At 37.6% G+C, this 16,755-nt stretch overlaps 1 protein-coding gene across 1 annotated transcript in view; it reads left to right on the top strand.

Moving 5' to 3' along the window:
- Nucleotides 1-6,425, top strand: part of csmd2 (CUB and Sushi multiple domains 2) — a 296,611-nt gene extending 290,186 nt beyond the window's left edge. The window contains exon 71 of the mRNA XM_084424679.1: nucleotides 1,877-6,425. The gene's annotated coding sequence lies outside the window, so the exon portion shown is untranslated. The remainder of the gene's footprint in view (nucleotides 1-1,876) is intronic.
- Nucleotides 6,426-16,755: the final 10,330 nt, after the last annotated feature.

The raw sequence follows: 16,755 nt of genomic DNA on the forward strand, positions 1-16,755 counted from the left end.
ATAAGAAGTCCATCAGGTTTTGGAACAGAGATAATAATTGTTTTCTTTTGAAACAGTATCCTAACTCGTATCGATGCCTCCTTCTCTTCCCAAACTCGCTCCATAGATGGCGTCCATCATATCGAACCACTTCCAATTTTTTCTGTGTACACCACTCCAGCTGTTGTGGTCTTTCACCTTACGGTAGTCACTCTGCAGTTTCTTGCATTTAATGCGGCACTGCTCGGACGTCCGCTGGAACCCCTCGGCACCTATCTTCTCAGAAACATGCTGAAAAACCTTTTCATTTCTCACCATGCCATCGAGTTCCCTTTGCACACTTTCTTCACCGATGAGACCCAGGAAGGTCTGCACCTCCTGGGTCAACCACGGTAACGTTATGCTGCGCGCCGACATTGTTTTGTAACGGTGTTGTGTTTTAAAAATGTTGTCGTTTCCCTTGTAGCACACGCAAGTTCTCTGTCAACCAATCAACGTTCTGCAGTCTAGCTCCACCCTTTAGGTACCATACCACTGTTCTAGGTACCCCAACGGAAGGGTACCGAAAAAGGGGTTACAGTACGATTCGGCATTTTGGTACCATTCACAACTTTTGACAATGGAAACGTAAATAATTGCGTACTGTACTATACTGTACCGTACCGTACCGCTCGGTGGAAACGAGCCATTTGTGAATTTTGTATTTTTTTTTTTCTAGAACTTGTTAGACATTTTTCTAGATTTCAGAGTCATACTGTGACCTTAGCATTCTGCATCCACATCTAACGTGCTTCATTAGACTACTGTACAAACTAGCATGGCATCAGAGATGAAAAGGTCATTGCCGACCACATATAAAATCTTGCGATATAATAAGCCGAATGAGGACATAGACCTCAGGGAAAGGGAAAAAAGCAATATATCCTCACATAGTTGCTTTGGAATGATTTAGTGGCATCATTTGCTGTATATTTCTGCTATTTTACCCAAACTGCCTTTTCAGCATATAGTTTGTTTGAATGTTGAGTGGGGAGAGGGGAGAGGGGGAATTAAAACGGGAGAAATTTTACTTCTAAAACTGACTTTATCGCCCTAGTTTTGGCCTTAGTCAAAATGGAAAACAAACTGCTGATGCAAGGGGATAAGGATAGAGAAATATTGAATTTTAATTTATTTATATCAGCTGTTGTACCCTTTTCAAAGTTTATATATATATATATATATATATATATATATATATATAAAGAGCACCTAATCTAAGCCGCAGACTATGAACTTGGGCAGGATTTGTAATTGGTTTCCCCCCTGTATCCCATGTATTTAAGTCTCGTCTGCTGATTTGAACCTGAAACAGGCTCTGAGGATTGTTTTATTTTTTATTACTTTTATGAATTAAGTAAAAAATGTACCTTACTATTGCAGTGTTGTGATAATATTAGTATGAAACAGTTGTGTTGAGCACCCCTCCTTCTCTATTTTTTCTTCTTTTCACTTCTTTTCTTATCCATTCCATCTGAAAAGCAGTGTTGGGCAGTAACCAACTAAAAGTACCATTGCTATTAACTATGTTTTTCGGTATCCTAATAGTACCTCAGCTGTTTTTAAAATAGCTTTTCCATTAATGGGCTACTTTTGAAACAAAAATAGCAGTGTTTTTTTTGCGCACAACTGTTTAAGCCGAGCAAGTAATCAAAAGCACTGTCATTGGCAGTTGTGATTCAGCTGCTTCAACATAGTTAGGTACTTTTTTTTTGTAACTTGTACTGTAGCTATAGTAAATTTGACAGTAGTTTAACTATGTCTCTTGAGAAGTTTCGAAGTTGTTTCTCCAACACTGCAGATAAATGTGTCTTCTCTACTCTTAATTCCTTCTCCGTTCTCTTTCCTCTTTTCACAGGCTGGATATAGTCTTTCCCTCTCCACACAACTATCCCCATAGTTACGAATGGGCCGGACGGATGGACTAAAGAGGAGGATTTTTTTGTTTTTCATTTGTAAACCAATTCCAATGTGACAAAAAGTGATAAACCTTGATAACAATGCTGTAAAAATGCATCAACAGAGATGCACTGATAAAGAACCACGTCAGTGTTTGCTAGCTAAAACTCTGTTCCTACACTCTTCTGCTGTCTCCTCTTTTTTCCTTCTGAGGGAACGTCCTGTTTGACTGTGGCAGCGCGAAGGGACACATGTGAAGCTCACAGTCGTCGCTTGCCAAAAAAAGACAAGAGGTACATTGTTCAGTCAAACGAAGCCCGCCCATTCTTACTCTTGAGGTAGAGGAAGCCTTCATGTGAACAGGAAGTCAAGAGAAGCATGTTGCTGGAGAAGCTTTGTTTAACTTTTTTACCTTGAGTTGTTTTCTATGGAGTGCGTTTTGGCTTATTTTATCCCATATCCACCTCGAACTAAAATCACAAACAAGTGCAGACTTCACTGAGGACACTCTCTCTGACACATCAGTTCCCTGAGCATGTTACGCCACACCTCGACTTGAAGAGGAATGAGATTCAGAGGCTTATTAGAAGACATGGATTCTAGCTGTAGCATCTCTTTTCTCATTCCAGCTTGAAGGAACAAGTGTTCTCACACCATCTTATCATGATCCTGACTGAGAATGGACAGTCCAACCCTCTGAGCAGCCCAGCGGAGAACATGAAAAGACACAGTGCACGTGTTTATGTGTTCAGGGGCTTTATGAAGCTGACTTCACGGCCATTATCGGCTGTTATTTTCTTTTTCCCACATTGACAGAAGAAAAGCAGCCCACATTGGAGGGTTGGATTTCCTCTATATTACCAAGGAGTGGATTTGGATGTTCTGAGTTCGATGTTCTTGGTTTAATGGCTGGGATTTGTTGATGAACCATTCACAAGCGTTTATAGATATTCCTGATGTCAGGCAGATTTTAGGTGGTGGGCTTCTGATGTCATTGAATGTCACGGATCGAATGATTTTCATACATAGATTAAAAAAGCAACACAGCCCTTGAAGACTTGAAGTACGGAGATAAATATAACTTGAAATATGTCTTTCATAACCAAGGGAGGGTCTGCTTTCAGTCCTCAAGTTCTGAAGTCAAGGATAAGGATGACGGATTTAGTCAAAAGGAGCCAACACCAAATAAGCGTGAAAATCTTTAATCTCTGTAGCTTTGTGTCATAATCTGTTTCCCTGCATATTCCTCCATGTCATCCATGCCCACACCACACTTACGATAAGCAAAAGGGGCTTAGAAATCACTCCTTAAAATACTAATCCAATGCTGGTTGTTTATTTGCATGCATTTGCCCCAATAACTTGATGGGAAGGTTTGAAGATGAGCAACAGCTTGGGAAGTGTACAAATGGAGCGGGATAGATCTGCATACTGAATAACTTGTATTTTGTTGTCAGAGTACACTATATTCTGGGTGCAGCATCCTTTAACTGGCCGGTGTTTTTGAGATTTGTAATTCAGTTATTGAATATTATTGTCGCTGCTTGTTTTTGCATCATTCGGTTCGATTTTCTTGTCTTATGGCCTCTGTTACCTGATGCCGGCATTTACTTTCCAGTGGGCATTTAAATTCCTCCAGTTTATGTGCTGTACTGTTCAGCTTCTGAAATCAATCTCTGATATAATTGCTTTTACAGGTTTATTACTTTTGAAATCGGTAGCCTATCATCGTTCTGTTAATGTGATATTACCCAGAGATTGTTTCAATTGTAAGTTGATCGAAAAAGCAAAGATTGTATTTCCCCTGGGATTTTATGGGCCAGGAGTTTAGCAGGTACATTATCTTCAACCTATTGACATTCACTTTATATTTACAAGACTGTCGTATGGCTGTTCTTTTTTTTTTTTTTTTTTTTGAATTGCTTTATCAGTGTAGACGTCATCTTAAAGCGTTTGCCACATATCAGACAACATTTTGCTGCAGATGTGCATTTTTATGCCTCTGCAAACCTACAACAATAGCAATGCTGCCAGATTTATAATTCTGACATTAGAAATAGCTCCTTTTAAAATGCTACAAAATTACACTTAACACACACACACACAAATCAAGGCACAAAGGGCTTCAAAGTCATCTCCTCTACTTCACTGTCATCTTTATATGTGTATTTGAACCCATACTGTTGTTGAAGTATCCAGGCAGACTGTGTGTGACACGTGTCCATCTGTTTCTCGTAACAGTGCCTTGGTAACGCTAAATGTGGTGTATCTAATCTCTTCTTATTGCTCCATTTTTGTTATTATTGCACAATGGTCAAGAGCTGCCAGTTGCTAGGGGAGAATTTCAAAGACGCTGCTTCTCTGTTTAGTCGAGTCTTTGTTATTCTTAGCTTAAGAGAATCAAACAAATACAAAAAATAAAGACCAGCACCCTAAAGCGTGCAATTAATTTATATCTTCACATAATTCCTTAGGCTAGAACCTGCACTTTAAGGGAGCAAGTAATCACTTAATCACTAGAAAGTCTTCTTTGTCCTTCCAGCTAGTATTTGTCATTAGAATATTCTTGTATTGTGAATATTATTAATTTAGCAAATCTATTGCAAAACCTATGGCGCTGCTTTGCCAAAAGCCCTATTCGGACGGGATTAACTTTACAAGGCTAGATGGAGTAATGTAATTTTACCACAGGACGTCTGTAATATTAATGGCCAATTCGCACGGGATAAGATATCTCAGTAAAACTAGCAGAAGTGGGAGGGGTAACTCGTGTCATCATGTGCGTATTACGTTGCTTTCTGTTATCATGTGCGCAAACACATATAACCTATATTTATACATATAAAACAGTTATGTCTGGTTGAACGATGTAATAATTAACTTCAGATTGGATTGTGTTGGTAATAGGCACTTAACTAGCGCTCTAAGATGTTTCGTGCCTCTAACAAGTGCTTTCGATCTTCTTTCTGATCTGAATGGTATGTGGAGTTTTGCCACAGACTTGTCCCAGCGTCTAGAACGCAACTGCTTTTTCAAGCGTCTCCATACTTGAAAAAACGTGGAAAACTACTCTTAAACAGGAAGTTACTAAATATTTACGTACATATTTACAGCGGGTCTATTCGCATGGGATTAGATGTAATTTTTCCAGACCATTTTACTGAAGGTAAAAGTCGCCGTAATCTTTACTGACATTGTCCGTAATCATTACTGAGATGGCACATTCAGACAGAATTAAATCACAGAGAAGCTCTGGTAATTATTACTTTACCCCACCTCTCCATGTTAAACTAGTCCCGTCCGAATAGGGCTAAAGTCAAAGGCATCAGCCTATTTCATGTACATATATAGAGAGAAATCAAAAGCATTACAGCATTTACGGTATTATTCATGGCATTTAGCAATAGTAACAGTGAAATAGCTGAAGTACTCAACATGTCCTGTCAGTGTTCCAGTCTGTAGTGTCGTCATTGCGCGATCACTAAATCAGACGTGCTCCCTTCACAGTGCTGATGTGTTATCAGTGCCATACCATTTTTATTAACCCAAAACTGGTGCTTACGTCTTTATGTGACGAGCTGTGCCTGGCAGCCCTCCATATATTTTATGTTATTCTCAGCCCGACTGAATCACACATACACTAAAATGGAGACCAGCATCTCAAATAATTTACAATGTCACATATTTACATAGTTGTGATGAGCCCTTTTCATGAAGGTTTTGTTAGCATGACGTGAAAGTGAGCTTGTTTTTTTTAAATCTTGCGTGCTACAAGTTATATGAAGCAACGACAACGATCTTCATTGTTATCCTGTCAAGACCACCTCGTAGTGTCAGAAAACATATTTGTGTCTTTTTTCAGTGTCTTTCAAAGGCGAGAAGTTTGGATGTAGACAATATCAGGATTTCACTGAATGTATGTTTAATTCTGGAAATGTCTATGTTATATCTGCTATACATATTGTGAACATCCAACAAACTACATAACTCATGAAATGTCCCTTGATAACATATCAGAAAAGTGGCACCCCTAAAAGACTGCATATCGGTATATTTAAATTGCACACTGCAGCTTATATTGAAGAAGTATATGAAAATGTTATACTACAGGATGAACAAATCAGTTTTGTCTGGAGGTCGATGTGAAAATATCTTGGTATGCACTTTTCCAGCTTCTTTTCGTCCTTTTATTGTCATTTTGAGAACCACATCCATGCGTTTCTCTCCAGTAGGTAAGAGGTACGAGCCCAGCCTTGAAGGACTTTTAAAGGACTGCTCTGCTCTGGCTATCCAAAGCCTAAAGGAATACAGTCAGTCTTGAGTTGCGTACTTGACCAAAAGGATTTTTTTGAACAGACTTTCAAACTTTCAAGGACCTTATTAGAGCGGTCCGTTGCGGATATCAAGACAGAGACACTGAGAGGAGAACTAATGAATAGAAACCTTTTTTGTACAGAGATATATTTTTATGGAAATAAATTTGTAATATAAAAAAAAGAGAAAGTGTATTGACAGATCTGTAAATGTTTTTCATTATTGTAGTACAAATGCTAGTGGGGATTATAAAAATATATATATAAAATATATATATACAAAGACAAAATAGAGACAAAGGTTTTTTTGTAAATGTAAAAACGATTGTATATAGAAGTTTACATATTGTAAATATGTAATACCCAACATGGCTTGTCTGCAATATATAAAATGTATTTTATCTGTCTGTATATGATGCTTTGCATTGTGTTTCAGCTTATTCTACTTTCTTGAACTTAAAAAACCTATTTTGAAGTTTTTTTGGAATAAAAAAAAAGAAAACATATGTGCCTGGTAGTTTCTTTGTTGTGTGGCAGGTTTGTAACCTGAATGCATGATAATGAAACTTTGGCCGAACAGATGTTTCAGATCTTTATTTGTCCACTGTGTGCATATTTTAACCCAACCTGGCAAGGTATGAGACTAGTAAAACTTTAGAATATCTGTTCTGTAATTAATAACTACGTATAACACAGGAACAAATGGAGGTAGGAAGACATCAAGGCACGTCCGATTCCAATGTTTTTGTAACATCCCGGCTGCTGGGATGCCTTTATCTAGAAGATTTTTATAAGGCAGCTTTTGTGTGTCCTTTATTACATAGTATGCTTAATATGTCAGAGAAAATGGTTTCTGATGAAATTATAAAAACATTTATTCATAATGTCTATTTTTAGCCTGTGATTTTATTTCTAAAAAACCCGAAAACGATTCAGCATTTTAGTGCTTTCTGGTTCCATTGTCCTGAAAGCGATGGGCTTTTTTTTTTTTTTTTTTTGGTTAAAGGGATAGTTCACCCAAAAATCAAGTTGTTCCAAACCTGTATGAATTTCTTTCTTCTGCTGAACACAAAAGAAGATATTTTGAAGAATGTCAGTAACCAGACAGATGATGGACCCCATTGACTTCCATAGTATGGAAAACAATAATAATACTATGAAAGTCAATAGGGCTCATAAACTGTTTGCATTCAAACAACCATAAAAGACCGCCTACACTCTTCCTAATGTGCAAACATTATGGAAGCATGCTGGCCAGACGGGATTTAAACTTTGTCGGCTGAAGACCCAAATTTGGTCGTACCAAGCGCAATGTTCTCTCAACATTCCTGATTTCTTACACCGTCGTCTCCGATCGCGTTCATATGTAAACTGTCAATCTGTCTGTCTGTCTGTCTCAAACAAGTGTATAATGTTAATACATCTATAAATGTCTGCTTAACAACTGGTTAATTTATCGCTCTATTTGTTTACATCCGAATCACAGCCATGCTGGTCAAATGAACAGTTGCACTCTTGCTTTTGTGATATTGGCTAATAATACTAGATATCATTTAGCCTCCTTATTACAACGATTTCCCTCTTAAACTAAAAGGTATAGATTTTGTGGACTCACCAAATTTTCTTCTCAGCTCTCATTTTTAATGAAACACCTGAGCTTGACAGTGTTGGGTGCAAACATGGATAAACTTTCTCTGAGAAAGACCTAGTTTTATTTAGAAATGAAACCCAGATTGAAAGAATAATTTGCAGTGTTTATATACTAGAATTATCATGAAATATCACCTTCGAGCGACACAGTGATTTAATACACTTGATTAATGGTTAATTATTTGAATATTTTGTCAGCCATAAAGTCGCAATTTCTGTTTTATTGGTTTAACAAAGCAAAATCATTTCAAGTGCCCCCTGGAACCTGCTTAACTACCCCTTTGGGTTGCATGTACCCCTGGTTGGGAACCCCCGCTGTACGACACCAGGCCTCTGGGTGTAATAACTTTCTTTAGAAGCCACTTCTCTAGGAAATACAAATACTGTGGGAGTACAGATGGCGTTTTGATCGTTTATTATTTATTCAGTTCTTGTCATTAGTGTCTTCCCTCTTGTGTTCAGTGGTAGCTTGAGGGAGCAGACTTTTATCCGAACTTTTGCAACAATAGCATCTAGTAGACTTAAAGTTTTGTCAAACCATGCCTGGGATGTATAATTAAAGGTAAAAAAGCAGCACAGATCTCCCAGGGTTCCACGCGCCTCCCACGCAGCAGAAAAAATCAAGCTGGAGATTCTGTTTGCTGCCAATGTTTCATTTATTCACAAATATTTTTTCAGAAAGAATACTTCAGAAAGAGAGGCCATTTCGAACGGGTTCAATTCGTGTCCCTGCGTTTGCAGGACTTCAGTTAGTCTGGCAGCAGGACAGCAGCCAAGCTAAGTACAAGTCTGTAATTGGACACCAGGAGTCTCATTATTAGGTTGGACAGTCTGTTTCAAACCATTCGTCCAATATTCAGGGAACTGCAACTTAATGTATGGTCAGCAATTAAAGGGATCCGAACAAAAATTAAAATGAAAATTGTTTACTCAGCCTCATGCCGTTCCAAACCTGTATGACTCTGTTTAATGTCCAAACAGTGCAATAAATGATATTCTGGATCCTGCTGATTTGTATTGTACACTCCAAAAGTTCCAAAAGAGGGTTGTCACGGCTGGCGCTATGGAATAAACATTTTGGATTCCCCAAAGAACCTTTCAGTAAATCGTTTTTAAAAGAAAGGTTCTTTATTGGCGTCGATGGTTCCATGAAGAACCTTTAACATTCATGGACAATTTACGCACAAAAGGTTGTTTACAGTGGAAAAGGGTTCTTTAGATTATTAAATTATTCTTCACACTGAGAAAGAAAAAAAAAAATCTTTTAAGAACGGTTCATTGAAAGGTTTTCTTTGGGGAACCAAAAATGGTTCTTCTATGACACTGCTGTGAAAACCCTCTTTTGGATCCTTTACTTTTAAGAGTGAATTTGTTTGTTCCAATTTATTTTGGAAGTGTTGTGACGAATGGTCAGCTGATGGTGACGGGTGCTTGGTTAGGTTAAACTCTGCTCTTGATTGATTAAAGTAACTGCCACAGCAGGTCATTAGTCACCTGTGGTTCCTTCTGCTCGTGGCAGTTATTAATCATGAGCCATGGCTGTTGACTGAAGTGCTGTACCACTGCAACACCCGCAAATCTCCCCCCTAAGATTTTGTGTTGTGCAATAATGGGTTAAAATGTCCTATCAATTCTTTCTTACTGACTCCTCTTACTGGCTCTTTGTACTTCACTTTCAAAAGTATAAATGATTAGCTAACGCTCATAGACAGACTTTCTTTTTCCTGTTTGTTCATATGGTTTTAGGGTAAAAATATAGACTGGCAGACGCACCTCAGAGAGGTAAATGAGGTAAATGGGGGATTTCTGTGACAATTATGCAATTAAGTCATTATGGATATGCTTGCAATGAGCTGATAGATCCCTTTATATGAGCAGACATTGACTGTAATTACTCCATGATGTCAATGGGTTCATGTTTGTTTTTTGAACTACGCCTTCTCTTTAGTAAGGACTTGAATAAGTCATACTTGCCTCTTTTATAGATGGGTATCATTATTGAATAAAGGAAAGGGTTTTTTTTTATCAGTAAAGTGGTCATAGCTCGATAAATCTTTTGTGATAAAAGATCTTTATGTACTGACCACCTCCTCTCCAGACCTATACGAATATGTACAGACCCTTTCCAAAAAATTTGAATATCATGGAAAAGTTTATTTATTTCCATAATTCCATTCAAAACGTTAAACTTCCATAGATTATAGATTCGGGGCCCACAACTTAAACGATTTCAAGTATTTAGTTGTTTATTTGTACATAATTTGGGCTTCCAGCTCATAAAACCCACGAAAACAGGATTTCAAAAAATTTGAATATTACATGAAATCACACAGTAATTACACAGTGATACCATGGTCATTGAACCAGGTTTTGGTTCTTTTGGCAGTGTGGGCAGGTGCAAATCCTGCTGGAAAATGAAGGAAGCATGAAGTGCTCTGAAAATGTCCTGGTAGACGGCTGCGTTGACTCTGGATTAAATAAAGCACAGTGGACCAAAGTCCTCTTTTCTGATGAGAGCAAATTTTGCATCTCATTTGGAAACCAAGGTCCCAGAGTCTGGAGGAAGAATGGAGAGGCACACAATCCAAGATGCTTGAAGTCCAGTGTGAAGTTTCCACAGTCTGTGTTGGTTTGGGGAGCCATGTCATCGGCTGGTGTTGGTCCACTGTGCTGTCCACTCAACGCAGCCGTCTACCAGGACATTTTCAGAGCACTTCATGCTTCCTTCAGCAGACAAGCTTTATGGAGATGCTAACTTCATTTTCCAGCAGGATTTGCACCTGCTCACACTGCCAAAATAACCAAAACCTGGTTCAATGACCATGGTATCACTGTGTAATTACTGTGTGATTTCATTTTTGAAATCCTGTTTTCGTGGGTTTTATGAGCTGGAAGCCCAAATTATGTACAAATAAACAACTAAATACTTGAAATGGTTTAAGTTGTGGGTCCTGAATCTATAATCTATGGAAGTTTAACGTTTTGAATGGAATTATGGAAATAAATAAACTTTTCCATAATATTCAAATTTTTTGGAAAGGGTCTGTATAGTATGAAAGGAGCAAAATGTAGTGCGTTTAAGCAAATGCAATTAGTATTAAAGAGCAATACCTATTTTACATTTTTAACTTTCTTTAGTGTGTATTTTTGCTGTTTGAGCATTAAAAATATGTCTGCAAAGTTACAAAGCACAAAGTCACTCCAAAGGGAGTTATTCTCTATATCGGTGTGCACTGTTCCTGAAACGTCTCCATTGTAGACTTGAGTTTTCTTCCGGGAACGTGCGCATCACAAGATCCCACATTTAAATAATTCGGTCGAGGCTTGGTTGAGCTGTTTTAGTAGCGTGCTGTCGCCATGTCCAAGAGACGCTGTTGTTTTGATCTCTGGGGCCGTCTAGTCTCACAAGTTGGTCATTAATTTTTATTATTTAAGACTGTTCATTACTAGTCAGATACATAAAAACATGGATTGATCTAATTTGATACCGAAAAGTAAGACTGACTACCCCTAACTAACTGCTAATTTACTAGTTCTTAAGACAGTCTTAACATAATGGCTGTTTATGCAACTGGCCCCAGGATCTAATATGGTTTTGGTAAGACATTTAAACGGTTGAAGCATATTGTGCTTTTTGGAAGGAGGGGCTTCGTAGAGACCGGAACTAAACAGTGTTACTGACAGACTGGGAAGAGAGGTGCTGCAACAATGTAAAAAAAAATGTAAGCATGAAAACGTATTCTAGACCTCAAAAAGAAAATGAAGACTTCGTAAAAGGGCATTATAGCTCCTCTTCAAGAAGGTAAATGTTGTCATGTCTGTATTTATTTGTGGCACTCATTACATTTTGTTCTGGTTTCCATGTCAGCTCTGCGCCCTCTTAGATACTTGGCTTTGAAATGTCTCCAGTTTCCAGTATTTTAAATGTTTTTCATTAAATCTGGGTTGAAAAGGGCGCATGTGAGCTGGCCTTAGCCGGCTGGACCCAGACTTTCTCCTCTCTAATCAGAAGGACACACTCATTCCGACTAGGAATTGATAGACTGGCAGGGCCAGCGATCTGCACCACTTCCCCGTCAAATTGAATATATAACGTGGCACGCACCTAAAATGCAGTGTCATGGCAACCAGCACAGTGCTGCAGGATCTGGACCTCAAACGTTTGAACAATTTCTTGTTTCTGTTTTTGAAATGTATTAGATATCTGTGGTTTACATTGGACAAATGTCTTTAAAATGCATTTGTTATTTATTAAAAATGAATAAATATTATATACAAATAGTTATAATAAATATTAATACATGAATGCTGCTATAATTATTCATATATTAATACTAACAATAATATATAATATTCATATTTTTTCATATTAAAATGAACTGCATAGGCCCACCAGTATGCAAAATGTCTAACATGATATAGGCTGAAAAGTAGAGCTGGGCATTGACATAAATTTCACAATTCAATTCAATTTCGATTCACAAGCTTACGATTTGATCCAATTCCATTCAATATTGATTAATTGGGACATATCAGGTACAGTACAGGACAAAATCTTTCAACTACTGTAAACTATACAGGGACCTCCAGTTGGTTCATCGCTGTAACATAAAGGTTAAAATTACGTTCTGAGTGTTTGGTATGGTAATGGGTTTGACTATGTTGATATATTTGGTCTTGGCGGAATAGACATGCTACGCTGAGTCAAAAACTGCATTCATCCAAACTCTTTCTGTGACTTGGTAATATGAATTTAAATGAATTATTTGAGAATTGTACAAAAAAATTCCTTTTCAGTAGAGATGGGTTAAAAATATAGATTTTTCAATTTTAATCAATTTTAATTTTGAAGAACCAATATTGAATCTTAAATCCCAAGAATCTTTCGGTCTATCTGTTTTCAGCTGATGAATGAACAAAGCTTTCTAGCGTATCACCCACCCAATTAATCACAATAAGCTTTGTGCTTTGTTACTTCTGATATGAAACAAAGTCTCATTTACATTTACATTTAGTCATTTAGCAGACGCTTTTATCCAAAGCGACTTACAAATTGGGACTAAATTAAGCGAATCATCATGAAGAGGCAAAAGACAACAACAACGCAAGAAGTGCTCAAAATACGAAGTTCAGGCATTATTCAGAGTAGCATAAGCACGATAAGTGAGGTTTTAAAGGGAAAGGTTTTTTTTTTTTTTTTTTTTTATGAAGTTAAGTGCTCACGGAAGAGATGGGTTTTCAGCTGTTTTTTGAATGTTGTCAGGGATTCTGCATTCCGGATGAGGGTGGGGAGAGTGTTCCACCAGCATGGAACTGTGAATGAGAATGTTCTGGAAAGTGATTTTGTGGCTTTCTGTGATGGAACCATGAGACGTCGCTCTTTGACCGATCGTAGGCTTCTGGTAGGGATGTAGACTCGTAGGAGTGAGTGAAAGTAGGAGGGAGCTGAGCCTGTGATAGATCTGTAAGCAAGCGTCAATGCCTTGAACTTGACGCGAGCAGCGAGAGGTAGCCAGTGCAGAGAGATGAACAGAGGAGTGACGTGGGCCCTCTTGGGCTCGTTGAAGACAAGACGAGCTGCAGCATTCTGGATCATCTGTAGAGGTTTGGTTGCACATGCTGGGAGTCCGGCCAGAAGAGCATTGCAGTAGTCAAGCCTAGAAATGACCAGAGCCTGGACGAGGAGTTGTGTTGCGTGCTCAGTAAGGAAAGGCCTGATCTTCCTGATGTTGTGCAGCGCAAACCTGCATGATCGAGCTGTCTTTGAAATGTGATCTGTGAAGGTCAGCTGGTCATCAAACGTTACTCCCAGATTTCTGACCAACCTTGATGGGGGGATTGATGATGAATCAAGCTGGATGGTGAAGTCGTGCTGTAGAGATGGATTGGCAGGGAGGACGAGCAGCTCAGTCTTTGCCAGGTTGAGCTGCAGGTGATGTTCCTTCATCCATGTGGAGATGTCTGCCAGACAGCTCGAGACCCGTGCAGCTACTGTGGGATCATCTGGTTGAAATGAGAGGAAGAGTTGTGTGTCATCAGCATAGCAGTGGTAGGAAAAACCGTGTGCCTGTATGATGTGTCCCAGTGATGTAGTGTAGATGGAGAAGAGGAGGGGACCAAGAACTGAACCCTGGGGAACCCCTGTGGTCAGTTGATGTGCTCTGGATACCTCGCCTCTCCATGCGACTTTGAAGGACCTACCTGTGGGGACTCAAACCAGTCGAGTGAAGTTCCTGTGATGCCCAGTGATGAGAGGCTGGACATAAGGATCTGATGGTTCACAGTGTCGAAGGCAGCAGACAGATCCAGGAGAATGAGGAGTGAAGATTTGGAAGCAGCTTTTGCAATCCGTAGGGCTTCTGTGACCGACAGTAATGCAGTCTCAGTTGAATGCCCTTTCTTGAAGCCAGATTGGTTGACATCCAGCTGGTTGTTTAGAGACAAGAAGGATGTTACTTGGTTGAAAACAGCTCTTTCAAGTGTTTTCGCAATGAATGGTAGGAGAGAGATAGGTCTGTAATCCTCTACAAATGATGTGTTTAGTGTTGGTTTTTTAAGCAGTGGAGTAACCCGAGCCTGCTTGAATGCTGTAGGGAAAGTCTCAGCTTTCAAATTATACAAAATATTATTATTACCATTTTGGTGCTTTTTAATGTGGCTTTACTACTAGTTACAGCACAAACAAAAAACATAAATGAATCAGAAGGTATTGAAAATACAGTACAACGTACCGAAATCTGTGTCGTATCTCATGTAATCGCTCAATCAGTGTTTCAACCGCCAAAAGACGGCTTGTAAATAATGTCACCTAATGTTACATTTACCTCATAATAGTCATTCAAAACTCATTATTTTTATTAAATCCATCATGTTTCATGACGACCACCATTTAAATGTTTATATTTCAAAGTAATACAAATTAATTTAACATGTTTATTCAATGAACATTTATATAACAGCCGATTCTGACAGCGTGGTTCCTGTTCCTCCTCAAATTCTGCCAGAGAAAGACATTGTTGGCACACTGAAAGCAAGATGATAGACTGGTAGAGGACTTTTAAAGCAAAAAAACTACACAATAAGGCAATACAAATTTCAGAAATCAATTTTGTAATGAATATTCTGATTGTCCTTGAGTACAAATTGGATTTGAAAGAGGTGAGACACCTGACCCATAAGTCCAAGATTCTTCCAGCGGGGAAGCTTTAATGCTGAAGATAAATTATGAATAGCATATATAAAACAGGCAGTTATTTATGGAGATGAGAGGATGTTAAAGCCTTTTTAAATTAAATCACGCTGATCCAAGCTTTGTGAGCTGAAGTCCCCATGGCTTAGCACCTCTGAACTTCCTTTTTGTTATTTTAATGTAAAAAAAAAAAAAAAAAATTATTGTATGAGGTGTAGAGTCCATGTCTGGAGGTTTTTAATTCCCTCCACTGTATACCCCAACATCACCTTTGTTAATTCTTTTTTTTTTTTTATTAACTTCTAAAAAACAGTCAGCATGTAAAAAAAGACCAACAGAGCACACATGATTGTGAAAAATATTCCCTTTCCTTTTTAACATCCCCTGTACTGTAAACAATGCTTTGCATACAGAATATCTGAAAAGGTCTCTTATCTTTCGATGTAATTTTTATTTATTTTTTTATCTGAAAGATAGCTTGAAGCAAGATTGTTTTTTTTTTTATCTCCCTGTATCATTAAATACATTTTCAAAAGTACAGAAAGGGAAAACAGAAGTTATTGTAAAAGTAATAAAGCTGTTCCATTTGATAAGTACGTTTTACAGTTGCTATATTGCCTTCTTTATTTTGAAGGATAATAGACTTAGTCTGGTGGACAGTCTGTTTGGCTATTCCTGAGATAGTGTGAAAAATATAGAGAAAAATAGTTTTTTTCCCATATACACATATAGCTATCGCTGTCTGACAGCTTGTGGAGATCATCTTTGATTTTGTTATTATCTGTAAAGTTCAAATGTGTTTGGGCAGGTAATGTGAACAGGATTTTACCAATATGAATTGGAATAAATGTGTAACAAAAATAAAGTTAAGTTTGCATAACTTTTTATTGCTGGAGTAAATGGTTTTGATTGAACTTAAAATACTCATGGTTTAAAATCTGCCATCTTTATAAAAAACAAAATCTGCCATCTAAATATAATTATAAGTCTAAAATTTCTAAATATATTTCTAAATATTTAAATGATGTAAATAATAAACTTTATTAATATCAAAACATTTTCATCGATAATGTACTTCCTTAAATGTCACACACAGACCTCAACTGTTGGTACATGACATAACATTTGATAAACCCCTACTATAATCTTTGTTTATTAAATTTTTTTCAACATTATTTAAATTATTTACATTAATAATAATTTCAACAGTGTTAAAAAGGTCAACTTTACTGGTTTTGGTTAATTACATTTATTAAGGTTTTTATTTTTATAAAGGTTTATACCTTTATTTATTTTTACTGTTATCTCAAAACATGGAAGCTTGTTTCCGCAACTGAATCAAAAAGATAATTGTGACTTTTTATCTCATAATTCAGACTTTTTTCTTGCAGTTTACATCTCGCAAGTCTGACTTTTTTATGATGTGAACTTGAAATTGCATTTTCAGAATTGCACAGAATTGAATTCTACAGTCAGAACTGCGAGATTTCTAAACACAATTCTGAGGAATAAAGTCAGTCTTTTTTTCTTGGACTTTATAAATCACAATTGCGAGTTTATATCTCACAATTCTGAGAAAAGTTGTCTTTAACAAATGCAACTTTATACAATGAAAGCATGCGTGTTTTGAGTGGGTTTCCACATTATGTAATTCTGAAGTAACTTGGCAACAAGTGCAGGTTTGAG

This window comes from Rutilus rutilus (genome assembly GCF_951802725.1).
Source record: "Rutilus rutilus genome assembly, chromosome: 11".
NCBI lineage: Eukaryota > Metazoa > Chordata > Actinopteri > Cypriniformes > Leuciscidae > Rutilus > Rutilus rutilus.